Consider the following 15,789-nt stretch of genomic DNA (forward strand, 5'->3'; position numbering starts at 1 on the left):
CCACGTTGTCTCTCAGTCTACACCTGCAGTCCTGTAAATTCTTACCTCTGGCTGTTTAAGTTGGTCAGCTGACAATTTCCTGGGAAGTTTTGTCCATCATTCTGTTAAAAAAGTTTATTTTGTATGTGCAGATGAAAATGTATGATTGATGTGGCCACATGAATGTATTTCTGACTGACTTTTGAATGCTTGAGTTTATGTGTCCCATATGTGTTCTGTATGTCTAGAAAGAAAGAAAAAAACCATGAGAACACGTGGTCAGGCACCAGAGGGTCATCATGTGGTCAGGCAGGCACCATCTTGGCTAAGGTCAAAGACAGAGAGGTCATACGGCTTTATTATGACATCTTTACTAAGGACAGCTGAAAGTCACTTCCTGTCCATGACTCAAGCATGGGCTGTCTGTCTGGGTGTGGGGGAGCAGGGGAATTGGGGTGGTGTCATCGGCATAGGCTCAGTGTGCCTCCCCACCACCCTGGACCAGGAAAGCTCTACCATGCAGCAGGCATTGCTCTAGGGGGTTGAGGTCAGAGCCTCGCAGGCCCCTGCAGGCTCTGGTCTCAGCCTAGCACTCCTCTATGGCCTTGTGTGTACAGGGGCTTGTTTCCTAGACTCTGCTATGAAAAGTCTTGTGCTACCTTCTCAATACCATCCTCTTCCTCCCTCTCAGACGTCACCAGGTTGCATTTACCTGTGGCCGGACAGCATGTGCCTGTGGTATGGAGGCCCAAATAACTCAGGGTCCAAGAATCTGAGCTTGCTTTACCCAGTAGAGCTACATAAGGGGATGATTTGACCACAGATGTGATTGCCAGGTGTTTGGAAGGGTCTACACTTGACTGTGTAGTGTGCTTTGATCTAGTAAGGGGGAGGTCTTTTGCCTTGCCCTTTGGCATTGTTATAAAAAAAAAAACCTTTTTCATAAACAAAAAAGGCCATTGGGTATTGACCCAGGTCCTCCCGAAGCTATCCTGTTTTCTGTCTTTCTCCTCTTCGCTATCTTTCTACCTAATATTTTCTTATCCCTCTCTCCTCCTCATAAGAACCCTTGAAAAGGTGGGAGCTGGTCTTCCACAGATGGTACAGAACTTGGGACTTGGATGCAGAGGAAATAAGAAAGAGTAGGGGGCACTGTGGAAACACTTGGACATGTCTGGTTATGAATTAAGGATTAGGCAGTGGTATTCTGTTCTTTGGAAGTAAAACTGTATATTGATAAAGCAGATCAGCTAAAAATTAAGCTGAAGCAAGTAGTAAAAGTTAGGCTATATCTAGTATCTCTCTCTGTCTAGGTTTTTCTCTTTCTCTCTCAATTTCTATCTACTAAATTAGATAAAAATATAGAGTTTAGGTATAGGGATATTGGTAAGAAGAAACTTAGGGTAAGAGTAGAATTTCCCTAATGCCATACCTGGCACAGAGAAAATAGTGTCCAGGAATGAGTAGCCATTGTGGACTTAGCAGTCTGCAAAAGAAAAGCCGATATGGGGCAGGGAAATAGTAGGCAGATGTTTGTATATTCACTTGTAGAAAGATTGAAAACTAGGGGAGTTAAGGTAAAGCAGCAACAAGTACAGATGTTCTTAGAGTTTTTAGAAGAGCTGTGTCCTCTGTTTTCCAACTATGGGACTCTGGACACAGACTCATGGGGGAGAATCAGAGTCAAAATGCAACATTGGAGCATGGGCCAGAAAGATCCCTTTGGAAGCTTTTGGCCTGTGGGCACTAATTCAGGACAGTTTGGATCTGAGTCCTAAGCAACAGGGGAGAATTGTCCCTGAGGCAGACACGGGAGAAACAAAATCTTCCACTCCACCAGAGCTGCCACTAGGTGGGGACCCTTTTACAAAATCATTTAATCAGGGTTAGTCCCCTCTTGGCCATGAAGCCAAGGTTAAGGGACAGAAGTCTCGGGGTGAGTCAAGGAAGGAACTGAAGGGCTTGAGAGACTTAGTAATTTCTCTTTCTCAAAAATTGGAGGCTCTTCAGGTCTCTCCTTCTCAGAAGGGTACTCATCTTCCTTCTGTAGTGGCAGAATTAGACTCACCTGAAGGGTTATCTATCAGAATGGAAAAGTTGCCCATAAGTGCTCTGTCGCAAAAGCCTCCTGGAGCATGGCAAACTCTTGCTGCTAGTCCTGCATCTCCCCTTCAAGCCAGTATTAGAGAAGCAGCTAGCAGAGGGGAGGAGGTGCAAGGGTTTCAAATGTTTCCCATAACTGAACAGCCAGATGCCAGGATAATGTTGAGACTGTGAAAGCTAAAAGGAAATGGAGCCCAGAGCCACACTGCTTCTGGTTGCTAGTGGTAAACCAATGCATGGTTCCTTTGAGACATAGTTCCTGATTCTTATTAGCTGAGCAGAAAGCTTTTCAAAGAGTTTTACAGCATCTCAGTGCAGTAATTCCACCTTAACCCTAGGGCAGCTCTCCTAGGGGAAAGCTAACTGAAAGTGCCTCTGTGGCTGAGAATGAGGCTTCAGAGACACTTGTTTGATCTGAGTTGAGTTGTTGCATTCAGGGGAGCTGCAACAAATTTGAGTAATGGGACTCTTCATATTTGGAACTCTTTGCCTAAGAGTCATTATGACTTGAACTGCTAAAAGGGACTTTAGGGTGGCTGATGAGCCAGGCCCTGATCTTGGGTTGTCAATGGAACTTTAAGACTGTTATTAGAACTGATTTTTTGAACTGTTTTTGGTTTTTTTTTTTTTTTTTTTTGTTTTTGTTTTTGTTTTTTTTGAGACAGGGTTTCTCTGTGTAGCTTTGGAGCTTGTCCTGAAACTCACTCTGTAGACCAGGCTGACCTCAAACTCACAGAATTTGTCTCTACCACCTGCCTCTACCTCCCAAGTGCCACTACCAGCTGGTGACTTTTTGAACTTTTGCAAACCTCAGAAATGAGACAATTTTGATTTCACCTACAATTTTAACTATTGTGACTCATGATTCATGTACCCTCTGTCTTGTTAGAAGAAAATGTAAATAGTTCTGTTAAGAGATCACTTTTGAATGTTTACTAAAGTTTGTAAAGTGTAAATAGTCCTATTGAGAGTTGGCTTTTGGATGTAAGTTTGTAAGAATTATAATTGTATATAGTAATATTCATGCTAGAATTATGTTAACCTGTTGATATTAATGAACCATGGTTTGGTGAAGCTAAGTGGGTCTTTAGGTTTGATGCAGTTGCATCAAGAGTTTATTGATTTAAAAAAGGGCGTGGTGCAGCTGAGGCTGCCATAGACATCTTAGACCCATTCAAAAAGGACATTCTATCTTGGTCATCCTCTACTCCTTTACTTAGGGATTGCTGTAGTTATTCCAGCTACTTGCAAGTTCTTAGTAGGGACCTCAGTTAGGGACCTGAGTCAGAGCAGCATAGAGTTAAGCTCTGTACTTCCCCCTGCCAGAGGCAGGTCATCAGAGACAGGTAAGTCCTTCTTGCTAGCTGCCAACCTAAGACAGAGCACACTTGACAGAAAGTGTATCTCCACGATGAGTAAGACTAATTAGTGAAAAAGGATGGCCTAAGACAGACACAATCTATCTGAGGGTCTAAGGGGCCCTTTAAAATGTTAAGAAGGAGGAACTTGTAGAGGCTCAAATTACTCAGTATCTGAGAATATGAGCAGGGCTGCATAAGGGGATGATTTGACCACAGGCATGTTTACCAGGTATTTGGAAGGATCTGCACTTGGCTATATGGTGTGCTTTGATCTTGCAACAGGGAGATCTTTTGCCTCTCTCCTTGGCATATTATAAAAAGCCCTTTTGAATAAACTTCGAGGCTGTTGGGTATTGACCCAGGACCTCCTGAAGGTAGCCTGTGTTTCTGTCTTTCTTCTTGTCATCTAGGTCTATCTACCTAATATTTTTTTATCCCTCTCTCCTCCACCTAAGAATCCTTCAAAAGGTGGGAGCAGGTCAGAGCTAGACTCCCACAGTCTCCCACACAGCAGGAAGCAGTATCAAGAATTCAGTGCCCTTATTCCCCTCACTTGGTATCTTAATTCACCTTTTTATTTACATACCTTAAATCACTTTTTAGACCCTCATTACTTACTTAAACTTTCACATACTCAGACTTCACAACTTGCATTTACATATCCTAAATTACTTTCTTTTTTTTTTTTTTTTTAAGATTTATTTATTTAGTATACAGCATGTATGACTGCGGGTCAGAAGAGGGCACCAGATCTCATTGTAGATGGTTGTGAGCCACCTTGTGGTTGCTGGGAATTGAACTCAGGACCTCTGGAAGAGCAGTCAGTGCTCTTAACCTCTGAGCCATCTCTCCAGCCCCCTAAATTACTTTCTTAAACCTTCACAACTTGCAGTGTTATGCCCAGATCTCAGAGACCCCTCAAAGACAACCATGGAGACTTAATCCATATACAAATACAAAGAGTCTTTATTCAAGCTCGAGCTTGGGCTCTCAGTCTGTCAGATGCAGCAGTGAGAGCAGAGAGACCTGAGCCTGGTCCGGGGTAGGTGTTTTATCATAGCAGAGGTTGGGGTGAGGGGATTTTCCAGGGTTCAGGACCCTGATTGGCTGACATTTGTTTAACTATCTTATCTATAATAGTCAGAAATGTTTGGAGTGTCAGCCACCTTCCCTTTAGGTTGGAATGTTAGGTATTTTCCCTCTGGATGCTGATTGGCTTGTCCCTGGGTATTGGCAGTTTGTGGTTTTCCTGGAACTGGGTGTTGACTTACAGTAAACCCAAACTTAGGCCTACTCTCTGGTTTCTGTTGAGCTTGTCATGGCAACAGTGTAGCCAAGCTGACCTAGGCCTTACAACAGTAACTTCAAGCTGTTTCTTTGGAAACTCTGCCTCAGCCCCCTCACCCATGCCCCCACACACACCCCTCCCTCTCCAAACCCTGCCCCTTTCAGAAAGCCACCAAGTGGCAGCTCCTCTCCCGGAGCTGCTCAAGACCACGCCTACAGGGTATTTAAGCTCTGGTCCATAGACCTGCCATGTGATTTCTCCTCCTCCCTTCCCCCAAGATCACCTGGAGTACTTTGCTCAGATTAAACCTGGTTCTTCACCTTTTCATTCAGCTCGATTTGGCTCACTACACAACCATGCTGAAACCCACTGCCAGGGATTCAAAATATATATCACGTAGCTTTTCTTTTTCTATCTAATCATTTACCATGAGACACAGATGGTTGATTACAGAGAGCTGTCACTGCAAGGCCATTTCCTTTAAATAAAGGAATAGTAAAAAGTTACATTGAAATCAATTTTGTGAGTTTGTGTCTTTCAGTGTGAAGTCAGTCAGCAAGGTAACCTGTGCTGTGTCTGCCTTTCTCAGCAGGAGACCTAGTAGCTCCAGAGACAGGAGGCCTGATTTTACATATGAAATGAACTGACCAGGCAGCTGCAGTGCCCGGTGGAGGGGCTGGGTGCCGACCTTAGCCGTGCTGACAAAGCTACAGTTAGCCATCAGCACCATCAGAGAGCCGAGAAGTTATAGTATGAAGTATAACCCATGTGACCGATTGTCACATAACATGACAGACACTTGCTGCTACTTGGACTGTTACCCTAGGTTCTTAGACGGTTTCATTGGGGGCAGAGGTTGGTTTCCACTGTCACACAGGACAGCATTACATCTTTAGCTGCTGCACAGGGCAGCATTGGCCTCTGACTTCCAGACCCAGAAGGTCTGAGAAACTTTCCTGTGGATGAGGAACTTGGGAAAACTGACCTCCTGTGGCAGGGCAAAGTAGGCAATCAACCCAACAGTGCCCATGGTTTGGGCAGGGTCCTGGTGGCAGCTGAGGCATGGGGCAGTTTTACCCAGTGGTTAGTGTCACCACAATCCAGGTGGAGTTGTCTATGTCCCATCACCTTCTTCAGAGATCTTAGAGATGCTGCTAGGAGCCGGCATTTCTGTCTATAACAGGAAGCTTTTTTAAATTAAACATTTTAAAGATTTATTTATTTGTTATGTATACAGCGTTCTGTCTATGGTGATATTTTAATTGTACTGAAATGTGATTTTATTTGTATGTTAATAAATAAAGTTGCCAGCCGGGCGGTGGTGGCGCACGCCTTTAATCCCAGCACTCGGGAGGCAGAGCCAGGCGGATCTCTGTGAGTTCGAGGCCAGCCTGGGCTACCAAGTGAGTTCCAGGAAAGGTGCAAAGCTACACAGAGAAACCCTGTCTCGAAAAACCAAAAATAAAATAAAATAAAATAAAATAAAAAAATAAAAAAATAAAGTTGCCTGGGGGTCAGAGCTAATAGCAAGCCACAGCAGAAACTGGATGGTGGTGGTGCACGCCTTTAATCCCAGCTCTTGGGAGGCAGAGCTAGGCAGATCTCTGTGTGCTCAAGGATACAGCCAGCATGGAGACACACGCCTTTAATCTCAATACCAACCATAGAAGACCTGGAAGTCTGTACAGACTGGCAGTGATGAGGAGGTCATGTGGTTAGGTTTACAACCAATAAAAAGGCAGAATAGAAAGTCAATAAAAAGCCGGGCGGTGGTGGCGCATGCCTTTAATCCCAGCACTCGGGAGGCAGAGCCAGGCGGATCTCTGTGAGTTCGAGGCCAGCCTGGGCTACCAAGTGAGTTCCAGGAAAGGTGCAAAGCTACACAGAGAAACCCTGTCTCGAAAAACCAAAAAAAAAGAAAGTCAATAAAAAGCACAAACACACAGGAAGTAGGTCTCTTGCGGAGAGGTAGGACAGCAGCGGCAGTGAAGGGTAAGGCTTTTAATCTCAGCTCTTAGCTATTGCTCTGACCTCTTGGCTTTCATCTCTGAATCGGCTGTGTTTCTTATTTAAAAAGACAGTTACATCTATGTCTGTCTTCATGTATTCTTGCAGGTCAGAAGAGGGCACCAGATCTCATTACAAGTGGTTGTGAGCCACCATGTGGGTGCTGGGAATTGAACCCAGGACCTCTGGAAGAACAGCCAGTGCTCTTAACCTCTGAGCCATCTCTCCAGTCCTTAAATTAAACATTTTAAATGCCATAGTCAACAGATCCCTGAGGAACTTGAGGACCATCTATTAAGTATACCTGATTTTAAACAAACTTTACTTGTTTTTAGTTACTTGCTTTATGCTCAACCTTGAAAACACATACAGGAGGCTCAATAAAGCTTGTCCCTGTAAATGAACTACATTTGTACTTAGCTCGACTACAAACACAGTTCCTGCACGTATTAAAGAATTTGGTCATTTTATAAAGTGACTGAGCATTAACTTGCATGTCTTCATTACCTTCAACAGTTCACATGTTAGCAGCTTCTGTAAGATTATGATTTCACAATTTTATTCCTGTTGAGTTTGAGCTTTAAAAATTTGAGTTGAAAATTTAATTAAAGATTCTTTAGCATCAAAATAAAATACTAAACCATAAATACAGCCCACAGAGAGACTGGCAACCTCAGTTCCCTGGTCCTTTCATAGTGCACCATTATAGACTATCTCAGGTTTTTTGTATGATTCAGTTTATCCAAATAGTTAAAGCTTATCAAAGTTTTCAAGGACCAAGTGGCTAGACATTTATCTTTAAGTCAGTTACTGTTAATCTGAGCAGACCTTAGAAATTTACAAACCTTATTTATTAAATATGCATTATTTATTAAATATATATTGTTTTTATTTAATTTCTTAGAAGCCTGGTGTTGAATACAGTTAGCAAAATCATAAATAGTTAGACATACATCTCTAAGTCAGTTTTTGTTAAACAGAGTATACTTTTATAACCTTACAAATTTTTAAACCTTTATTTATTAAGCATATTTTATTTATCAAATATATATTTTCTTTATTTAAATTTTCTAGAAGCCTGGTGTTGAACACAGTTAGCAAAGACTGAAGTAGTTAGACATACACCTCTAAGTCAGTTTCTGTTTACCTGAGTACACCTTCACAACCTCAGGAATTTATCATACAAAACTCCATCCTAATCCAAGTACTTTGGGAGACCTGCTGTTGCCTCCCTAGTCTAAAAAATAGACACGATGAGAAGCAGAGGACTCAGTAAGACTAAGAAGTTTGGTGGGTGCTGCCTTTGTTGGTTTATCCCACGTGGCTGTCTTAATCAAGATGGGGTGAAGCTACGTGGCATACACTTTTCACCTTAGTAAAGATGCCTGCCAGCCACAGGGTTGCTTCCGTCCTGATGAAGTCATTAGCTGAGATGGAGGTGAACCACATGGTTGCTATTTAAAAACATCTATTTTTTCTAAATAAGAACTGAATCCAAGTTACATGTGCAGTAAGTAGATCTATTTTTTTTTAAAAGAGCTGAATTCAAGTAGTATATGCATGTATATAGTATGATATGTAACAGATTGAAATTACCTATATATAGATTTTAACTATAAGCCTTTTGTTATGAGTTTTAAGCTAACTTGTTGTTGTTGTTTTGTTTTGTTTTGTTGAGACAGGGTTTCCCTGTGTAACAGCTCTGGCTATCCTGGAACTCCTTCTGTAGACCAGGCTGGCCTAGAACTCACAGAGATCCACCTGCCTCTGCCTCCCGAGTGCTGGCATTAAAGGTGTGCGCCACCACCGCCTGGTTTAAGCTAAATTTTTGTCACAGATTTTTAGCTATTCTGAATGAATTTACAAATCCTGAGACAGATTACTGTTATGGATTATTGCACGGGGAAGCCCCAAGGGTGTCCCTCTGGTGCAGGAACACATGCTGGGTAGATGCAGTGGCGGGCTGGGCAGCCGCACACTATGTGGGTCTGGTGCGGTGGTGGTGGCCAGTAATCACAACCCAGATGCTGCATCCACATGGAGAGTTCATTATAATAGAGAGATGAAGAGAGAGACAGAGGTAAAAGAGAGAGAGAGAGAGAGAGAGAGAGAGAGAGAGAGAGAGAGAGAGAGAGAGGGTGCGCACCTCGTGGGAGGAAAAGCAGAAGAGAGAGAGGAAGGGGAGGGGTTTTTCCTTAGAAGGAGGCTTTTACATCAGGATGCAGGGCCGAGGGGTGGGATTTTAAGGGGTGGACCAGAATATTAACTATTACTACATAGTCTTAAGAGATTTTTGTTTCCTTCAAGATTAGAGTCAAAGAAATAGTGAAGATAAAAGATTTTTAAGAGTGGAAAGTAGAAAAACCTTGGAGATTAGAGACTTTTGGAAGTTCAGAGCAGAGAAAGTTCAGACGTAAGAGATTTTGGAATCATTCGTGTGTGCAGTGGCAGAAGTTGTAACATATGAGAGAGTTTGGTTGAGCTGTACGGAAGCCAGGCCATTTGCAGTAAGACAGCAAGGCTTTAATTAAGTCTCCGGTCTGAGGAGGAAGCCAGAAGGGGTCACCTAAGGCCCAGGAGGGCGTGAGGAAGCAGTGGGACTTCCAGGAGGGAGCTGAGAGACAAAGGGACCGGGCCACAGACAAGAGCTCTGCCTGAGGGAGGGTTCCAGTATCAAAGAGGCCTGGGAGGGGTAAGGAAGCTGTGGGACTTCACAGGCTGCTGCCTGGGGAGGTGAGGAAACTCCAGGAGGGAGCTGAGAACACGCGGAAAGGCAGGGAGGGTGGGAGAGAAGGGGTGAATTTCAATTTGGGACATCCCAAGAGACTGAGAGACTTGTCTAAGAGAAATGTCCCAAATCACAGAGTACAGCCATCCCTTTACACACGACAGGTGCCCAGTAGGGCCAAAGGAGCTTCTGGTACACCAGTGTGGCTTTTGTAGTAGAGCAGGCAGTTCCGGGGTGACACTCACCCAGTAGAGGAGGAGAAACCAGTGGCTAATGCAGGTAGAGGAGAAAACAGCTGAAGAGGTGACTGAGAGAGGCTTCTGGGAAAAGGAGGGTTCCAATAGAGGGGGAGGAGTGAAGTGTCTCAGCAGAGAGATGCCATGTGGAGGGCATAGCAGACCAGAGAGGAGGAGAGATGCCCAGGTGACAGGTGCCCCAGGAGGGTGTGCCAGGCTCCAGGAGCCAGAGAGACACTTACCCAGAGATAGAGCAGGAGAGATGACTAGTTAGAGCAGGTGGAGGGAAGAAATGGCCAAAGAGACAGACCCTAGGATCTGGAGTCAGACTTGGTGGGTGGCAGAAACGAATGAGCCGCACATGCCTTAGCAGAGTCAAATCTGTGGTTCAGAGTCCCTTGGAAGAGGCTCAGATATACCTGTCCTGGTTTCAGGACCAGATGAGTGAAAGTGAGGACATGACCGCTCCTAGGTGTGGTTGAGGAGAAGGTTTTCACTGTAGATGTGAGAGAGAATTCAGCCAGAGACATCTGGAAGAGTCCAGAGCGAAGAGAGACAGTAGTGAATTGAACATGGCCAGCAGGAAAGATGAGTCCATGAGAGGTTTGTGGGGAGGAGCGAGAGAGGAAGAGGAGAGAGAGGGGCCAGAGACGGGGCCGGAAGTCAAGAGTAGAGGACAAAAAGAAGAGAATAACCGAGAGACCATGTGGCCGAAATGGCAGGGTTACACAGGAAAGAGAAGCTGGGGGGACAGCAGGGAAGCCCCTGACTGGGGAGGTTTAGGGTAGGGGGCAGGGTGAGAAGCACTGAGAGGAGCCACAGGGACACACGTGCTTTGGTGTGCTAAGAGACACCACAGTTAGCCATTTGCCCTGGCTCTCTTTGGGACCTGACAACTCCCAGGTGCTAGAATTAAAGGTGTGCACCAGCATGACTGGCTATTTGTTCAGCGTGTGTGTGTGTGTGTGTGTGTGTGTGTGTGTGTGTGTGTGTGTGTGTGTGTCTGTGTGTGTGTGTGTGTGTATGTGTGTGTGTGTGTGTGTGTCTGTGTGTGTGTGTGTGTGTGTGTGTGTGTGTGTGTGTGTGTGTGTGTGTGTATGTCTGTCTGTATGTGTGAATGCCACCTGTGTGCAGGTACCTGAGGAGGCTAGACGAGGGCATCAGGTCCCCTGGAGCTGGAGTTACAAGCAGTCCTGACCTGCCTGCTATGGATGCTGGGAACAGAACTCTGCTTCTCTCAAAGTGGCAAGTGCTCTTCCAAGCCCACTCACGGGCTTCTTTGTACAGACTGTCTATGATCATGTAAAAAGCCATCCCAGAATAGTCATGTAAAACAATACTTTATTCCTTCTCATGGCTCCGTGGGCTTCCTGAGATCAACCAGAGGCCCTTGCTTGGCACATGTAATGCGACATCAGTTATATGCTGCCTGGGACTGTAGTTGACAGAAGGCTCCACTGAGTCAGACATCACAGAAGGCTGGCTGAGCCACGGCAGTCCATGCTGAATGGGAGTCAAGGGCGCAGAGGTACTCGGGTTTGACGTCTTTATGTAGTCTGGGCTTTTCCACAGGCAAGCTGAATTTGGAGAGGAAGCGGCCAAAGGTGAGTATTCCAAGAGACAGGAGAGGAAGATGCCAGCCAGCAGAAAGGTCTGAAGGAGCTTCCGCCCTTCCATTGGTCAGAGCAGTCACAGGGTCTTCCCCGATTCAAGAGAAAGAGAAATGGACTTTATCTGTTTATTTTCACTTGAGATGGGGTCACATGTAGCCCAGGCCGGCCTTAAATTCCTGATCCTCCTGCCTCTGCCTTCCCAGATGCTGGGATGACAGGCAAGGGCTTTCTTTGTGCGTGCTAGGCGAGTATTCTGAGGCCGAGCTACACACTACCTCTAAGTATCGTTAAGCTGAAAACAGCAGGGACTGTTCCTGCCAATTACGGTAAAAGGTAAAGCAAAGACGGGGTATTGCTGCTTGTTTTGTGGTCCTGGAGATCAGACCTGGGGCCTCAGACACACGAGGCCAGTAATGTCCCCAAGTGCCAATTCTTTCCATTCGAGGAAAGAGAGAGAGAGAAAGCCAGCATTTGTAGATTATGGCCTTGAATTTTTGTTTTGAGATAGGTTTTCATGCTATATCCCAGGTTGACCTTGACTTCATTATGCAGTCCAGGCTGGCCTCAAATGCTTGGAGATCAGTTCCACTCAATCTCCAGAGAGCTAGGATTAAAGGCATTTGTTATCGTGTCTGGCCCAGGCTTGAAATTTTGTAAATACTACCCCCAAATGGACAAATGTCTTTAAACAAAAGGACTCTAAACCAATCAATTATTTAGATCTATGCCTCTGGCTAGAGGAGCCCTGGAGGAGTGAAAGGCACTCCTGAGTGCTTGTCAGGATGGAGGAGGACCTGAGGACCAAGGGCCTTGTCCAAGAGGTCAGGAAGGTGTCTGGGTTAGTACTCCACCTTAGTAGGAAGCAGGAAGGTGACCTCCTATCATATCTCGACTAACCTGACTCACCTCTGATGCAAGAGTGATAATAGCACAGCATGGCCTGGGATGGGAGACAGGAATGTGGAAACGCAGGAGAAGGAAGATACTTCTTAGATCCCTTCTAAACGCAGGGGAGGACACTGGGGCAGAGGGAAGTCCGGCCGAGCAGCTCTGTGTGTCCTGACACCTAGAAGCAGAGCAACCAAGCACAACATCACCAGCTACTGCTCCAAACATCTGCTACAACAGCCAGACCAGAAGACAGGACGCTGTGACTGTCACCACAGCGGCCGGCTCAAACCGGCTCAAACCAGCTCAGCCAAGGGCAGCAGCTTCTTTCACTTCCGATCCAACAGGAACTATCAACTTCTGCTGAATGAAATGAAAAGAAAGTGCTAGAAAAAATAATCACATGGTTGAATTGCTATAGAGCTTCCCAGATGGGTACTGTCAATTTCTGTGCCTTTATGGTCAGGGATGGGTTATAGCTTGTTGGGCGGGGGTAGGTAGTGGATCCATTGAGCAGTGCTGTCCTGTGAGGCTCTGAGGAAAACAAGCATCTTATTACCTGGGTGTTTTGTAAATGACAGCTATGGAAAGGGGGGAATTCCTTATTGAATGGAGATGAGGACGTGACTGCTCTTGGGTATGGTTGAGGAGGGAGTTTTTACTGTAGGTATGAGGGAGAGGACAGTCAGAGGCGTCTGGAAGAGTCCAGACTGAACATGGCCAGCAGAATAGATCAGGCCATGAGAGGAGAGAGAGAGAGGAGGAGGTGAGGGAAAGAAAAGGAGAGAGAGCAAGCAGACCAAGAGAGGAGAAAGGGATCCAGAGACTGCGTGGCCACGTGGCTGGGTTATATAGGGATCAGAAGCTGGGGGAAGGGAAGGGAAGCTCGGGCTGGAGAGGTTTAGGATAGGGGGCAGAGGTGAGCAGTGCCAAGGGGAGCCAGGACTCTAACAGGTATTTGTAACGCTGAGAGATCCGGGTGGCCAGAGTCCACTTTGATATGTTAATAGGTACCACAGTTAGTCATTTGTCCTGAGTTCCTCTGGGACCTAACACTTAATCCATTATTTAGTATTAAAAGAAAGCCATCTGTCTGCTATGATTCATTCTCTATTACTCCATCAGAAAAGATTGGCTCATCCTAAGACAATATATTTGCGTGGTTTGGGATTAAATTAGGTGTCTTATACAGAGAGTAAAATGGACTGTCTCAAATCTCAGAAGCCAAGCTCTTTTTCCGACGGGGTAATTTTTATTAACTGATCAATTAGGTCGTATAGTTAATCTAGAGCATGGACTATCAAAATTATCTGAGCAGCCGATGTCACTGCTCTAGAGACCTGGCACCTGCCGAACACTGAACCAGATGTGCCTGGTGCCTGTTGCCCAAGACACAACCCCAAAGACAAGATGCAGTCAGGCTGGCAAAGGAGGACTCAGTTTCACATGGCATTGGGGGTTTAATGAGGCACAAAGGATCTCGACGTATAACACAACAAGCAGGCAATTTATGAAGTCATTAAATCTTGTCCCAAAAGAATTCACATGGATCCCAGTGAAGATGACCCAATTATTTATTTTTCTTTGCCTTCATAATCTGCTCTCCGGTGACTACAAAAGGGTTTAACTGCTTGGAGATAAAATTCAAGGACATAATGGCCTTTGTTCCCTCCTCCCTCCCTCCCCTCTAATTACCTGATACCCCAAACAAATATTTGGCTTGGAAATAGGACCTGGCGTGGTGGTCCACACCTCTAATACCAGCACTGGGGAAACAGAGGCAGACCGCTATCAGGGAGTTTGAGGCCAACCAGGGCTGTGTAGTGAGACCCTGTTTCCAAAAACACGCAACAATTTGACTGGGGCACCAACCAGCCCAAACGTAAGAATCAGCAGTGAACTGATCACCAATGAAGCCGGAGCAGAGTCAACGATGAAAACTGCCCCCATGGGAATTCTCGGCCCGTGGTCAATATTTTCTACTGCCAAGGTGGTAGGACTGGTTCCTGGCTGCCTAACCTTTACACACTTTAAATATGTAACTCCAGCCAGGCAGTCATGGTGCACACCTTTAATCCCAGCACTTGGGAGGCAAAAGCAGCTGGATCTCTGAGTTCCAGGGCAGCCAGGACCACACACTTGCCTTGAAAAACAAAAGCAAAAACAGAAACAAAAAAAGATGCAACTCCAAAATGAGTCGGGAAGTTTCTTTCCTATCAGAACAGGAAGAAGAGAAAGGGGGATGTAAGGGATGAAGTCCAGGAACAAGGACATTGAGGTTTTATTTACTTTTATTTTATGTATATGGGTGTTTGCCTACACGTGTATCTGTGCACCAAGTGTGTGCAGTGCCCCCTGAAAGCCAGAAGAGGACATTGGATATCCTGTGACTGGAGTCATAGACAGTTGTGAGCCACAGTGCAGGCATAGGGAATCGAACCCAGGTCCTCTGGGAGAGCAGCCAGTGCTCCTAACTGCTGAGCCATCCTCCAGCCCCCCGGAACAAGGGCATTGTCAGCATCACTGTTGCCAACTGTTTTCAAACTCCAGTTCTGGTTATGTTGTGTTTATATGTTCCAGACAGGGCTTTGAACTCAGGGCAATCCTGCCTCAGCTTCAAGGTGCTGGAACTACAGGCATGGCTTCAAATGTCAAGAATTCTTAGGCAGAAGCAGGTGGATTTCTGTGAGTTCAAGGCCAGCCTGATCCATGTGTCGAGAACCAGGATAGCTAGGAATACACAGAGAAATCCTGTCTCAAAAAATAAAACAAATAAACAAAAATTGAAATACCAACTTTTTTCTGGGTTGAATACATTGATTTGTTCTTTCAGTTCAGGGCTTCTTGGACTGATTTTTTGGTTTGTTTTTTGTTTTTTTTTTGAGACAGCATTTCATTCAACCCAGGCTGGCTTCAAATTTGATATTACAGTGAAGGATAAAGGTTGACCTGATTTGCCTGCTTCCCCCCCCAGCATCCTGTGACTGCCAGTGTACACAACCAAGCCCAACACTGGTCTTTCTGTTGTTGTTGTTGTTGTTGTTGTTTTGGTTTTTTGAAACAGGGTTTCTCTGTGTAGCCCTGGATGTCCTGGAACTCACTCTGTAGACCAGGATGGCCTTGAACTCACAAAGATCTGCCTACCTCTGACTTCAAGGGCTTGGATTAAAGATATGTGCCACCACTGCCTATCTTGATCTTTTTTTTTTTTTTTAAATTAAAAAAAATCTCTACCAGAGCCAGGGTCTGAGTTGATGTCCGTGGCTCCTGTTAGCACTGAGGGGTGTACAGATGCCCAGGGTCTGGTGAGCCATCTGAGACAATGCTGGTGTCCAAGGGCCTTGCTGTGACCAGAGCCATACTGATCTGGGAGGCCTGCACTATCACTGAGGGCCAGGGGGTTGTCCAGGCCAGGGCTTTGGCCAAAGGCCATGTCTGGGTCTGTGGTCTTGCTGCAGCTGGGGTCTATGTTCAAGTCCATGGCCTGTGTTATGACAGGGGGTCATAGATGTTATTTATTTGGCAACATTATTTACCAGGCGCAAGAAAACACGAGGTACAACTGAACCCACTATAAGAGTTTTTA

General features: G+C 45.4%; 1 long non-coding RNA gene across 1 annotated transcript; it reads right to left on the reverse strand.

Moving 5' to 3' along the window:
* Positions 1–11,026: 11,026 nt before the first annotated feature.
* Positions 11,027–12,423, reverse strand: LOC128108852 (uncharacterized). Its single transcript, XR_008217606.1, has 2 exons — positions 12,222–12,423; positions 11,027–11,279 (listed from the first exon to the last, which is right to left on the reverse strand). It is a non-coding gene; the product is annotated as an uncharacterized LOC128108852 (long non-coding RNA).
* Between the last annotated feature and the right edge of the window lie 3,366 nt (positions 12,424–15,789).

The sequence above is a fragment of the Peromyscus californicus genome, unplaced genomic scaffold (genome assembly GCF_007827085.1).
Source record: "Peromyscus californicus insignis strain IS unplaced genomic scaffold, ASM782708v3 Scaffold_13__1_contigs__length_99412109, whole genome shotgun sequence".
Taxonomy (NCBI): domain Eukaryota; kingdom Metazoa; phylum Chordata; class Mammalia; order Rodentia; family Cricetidae; genus Peromyscus; species Peromyscus californicus.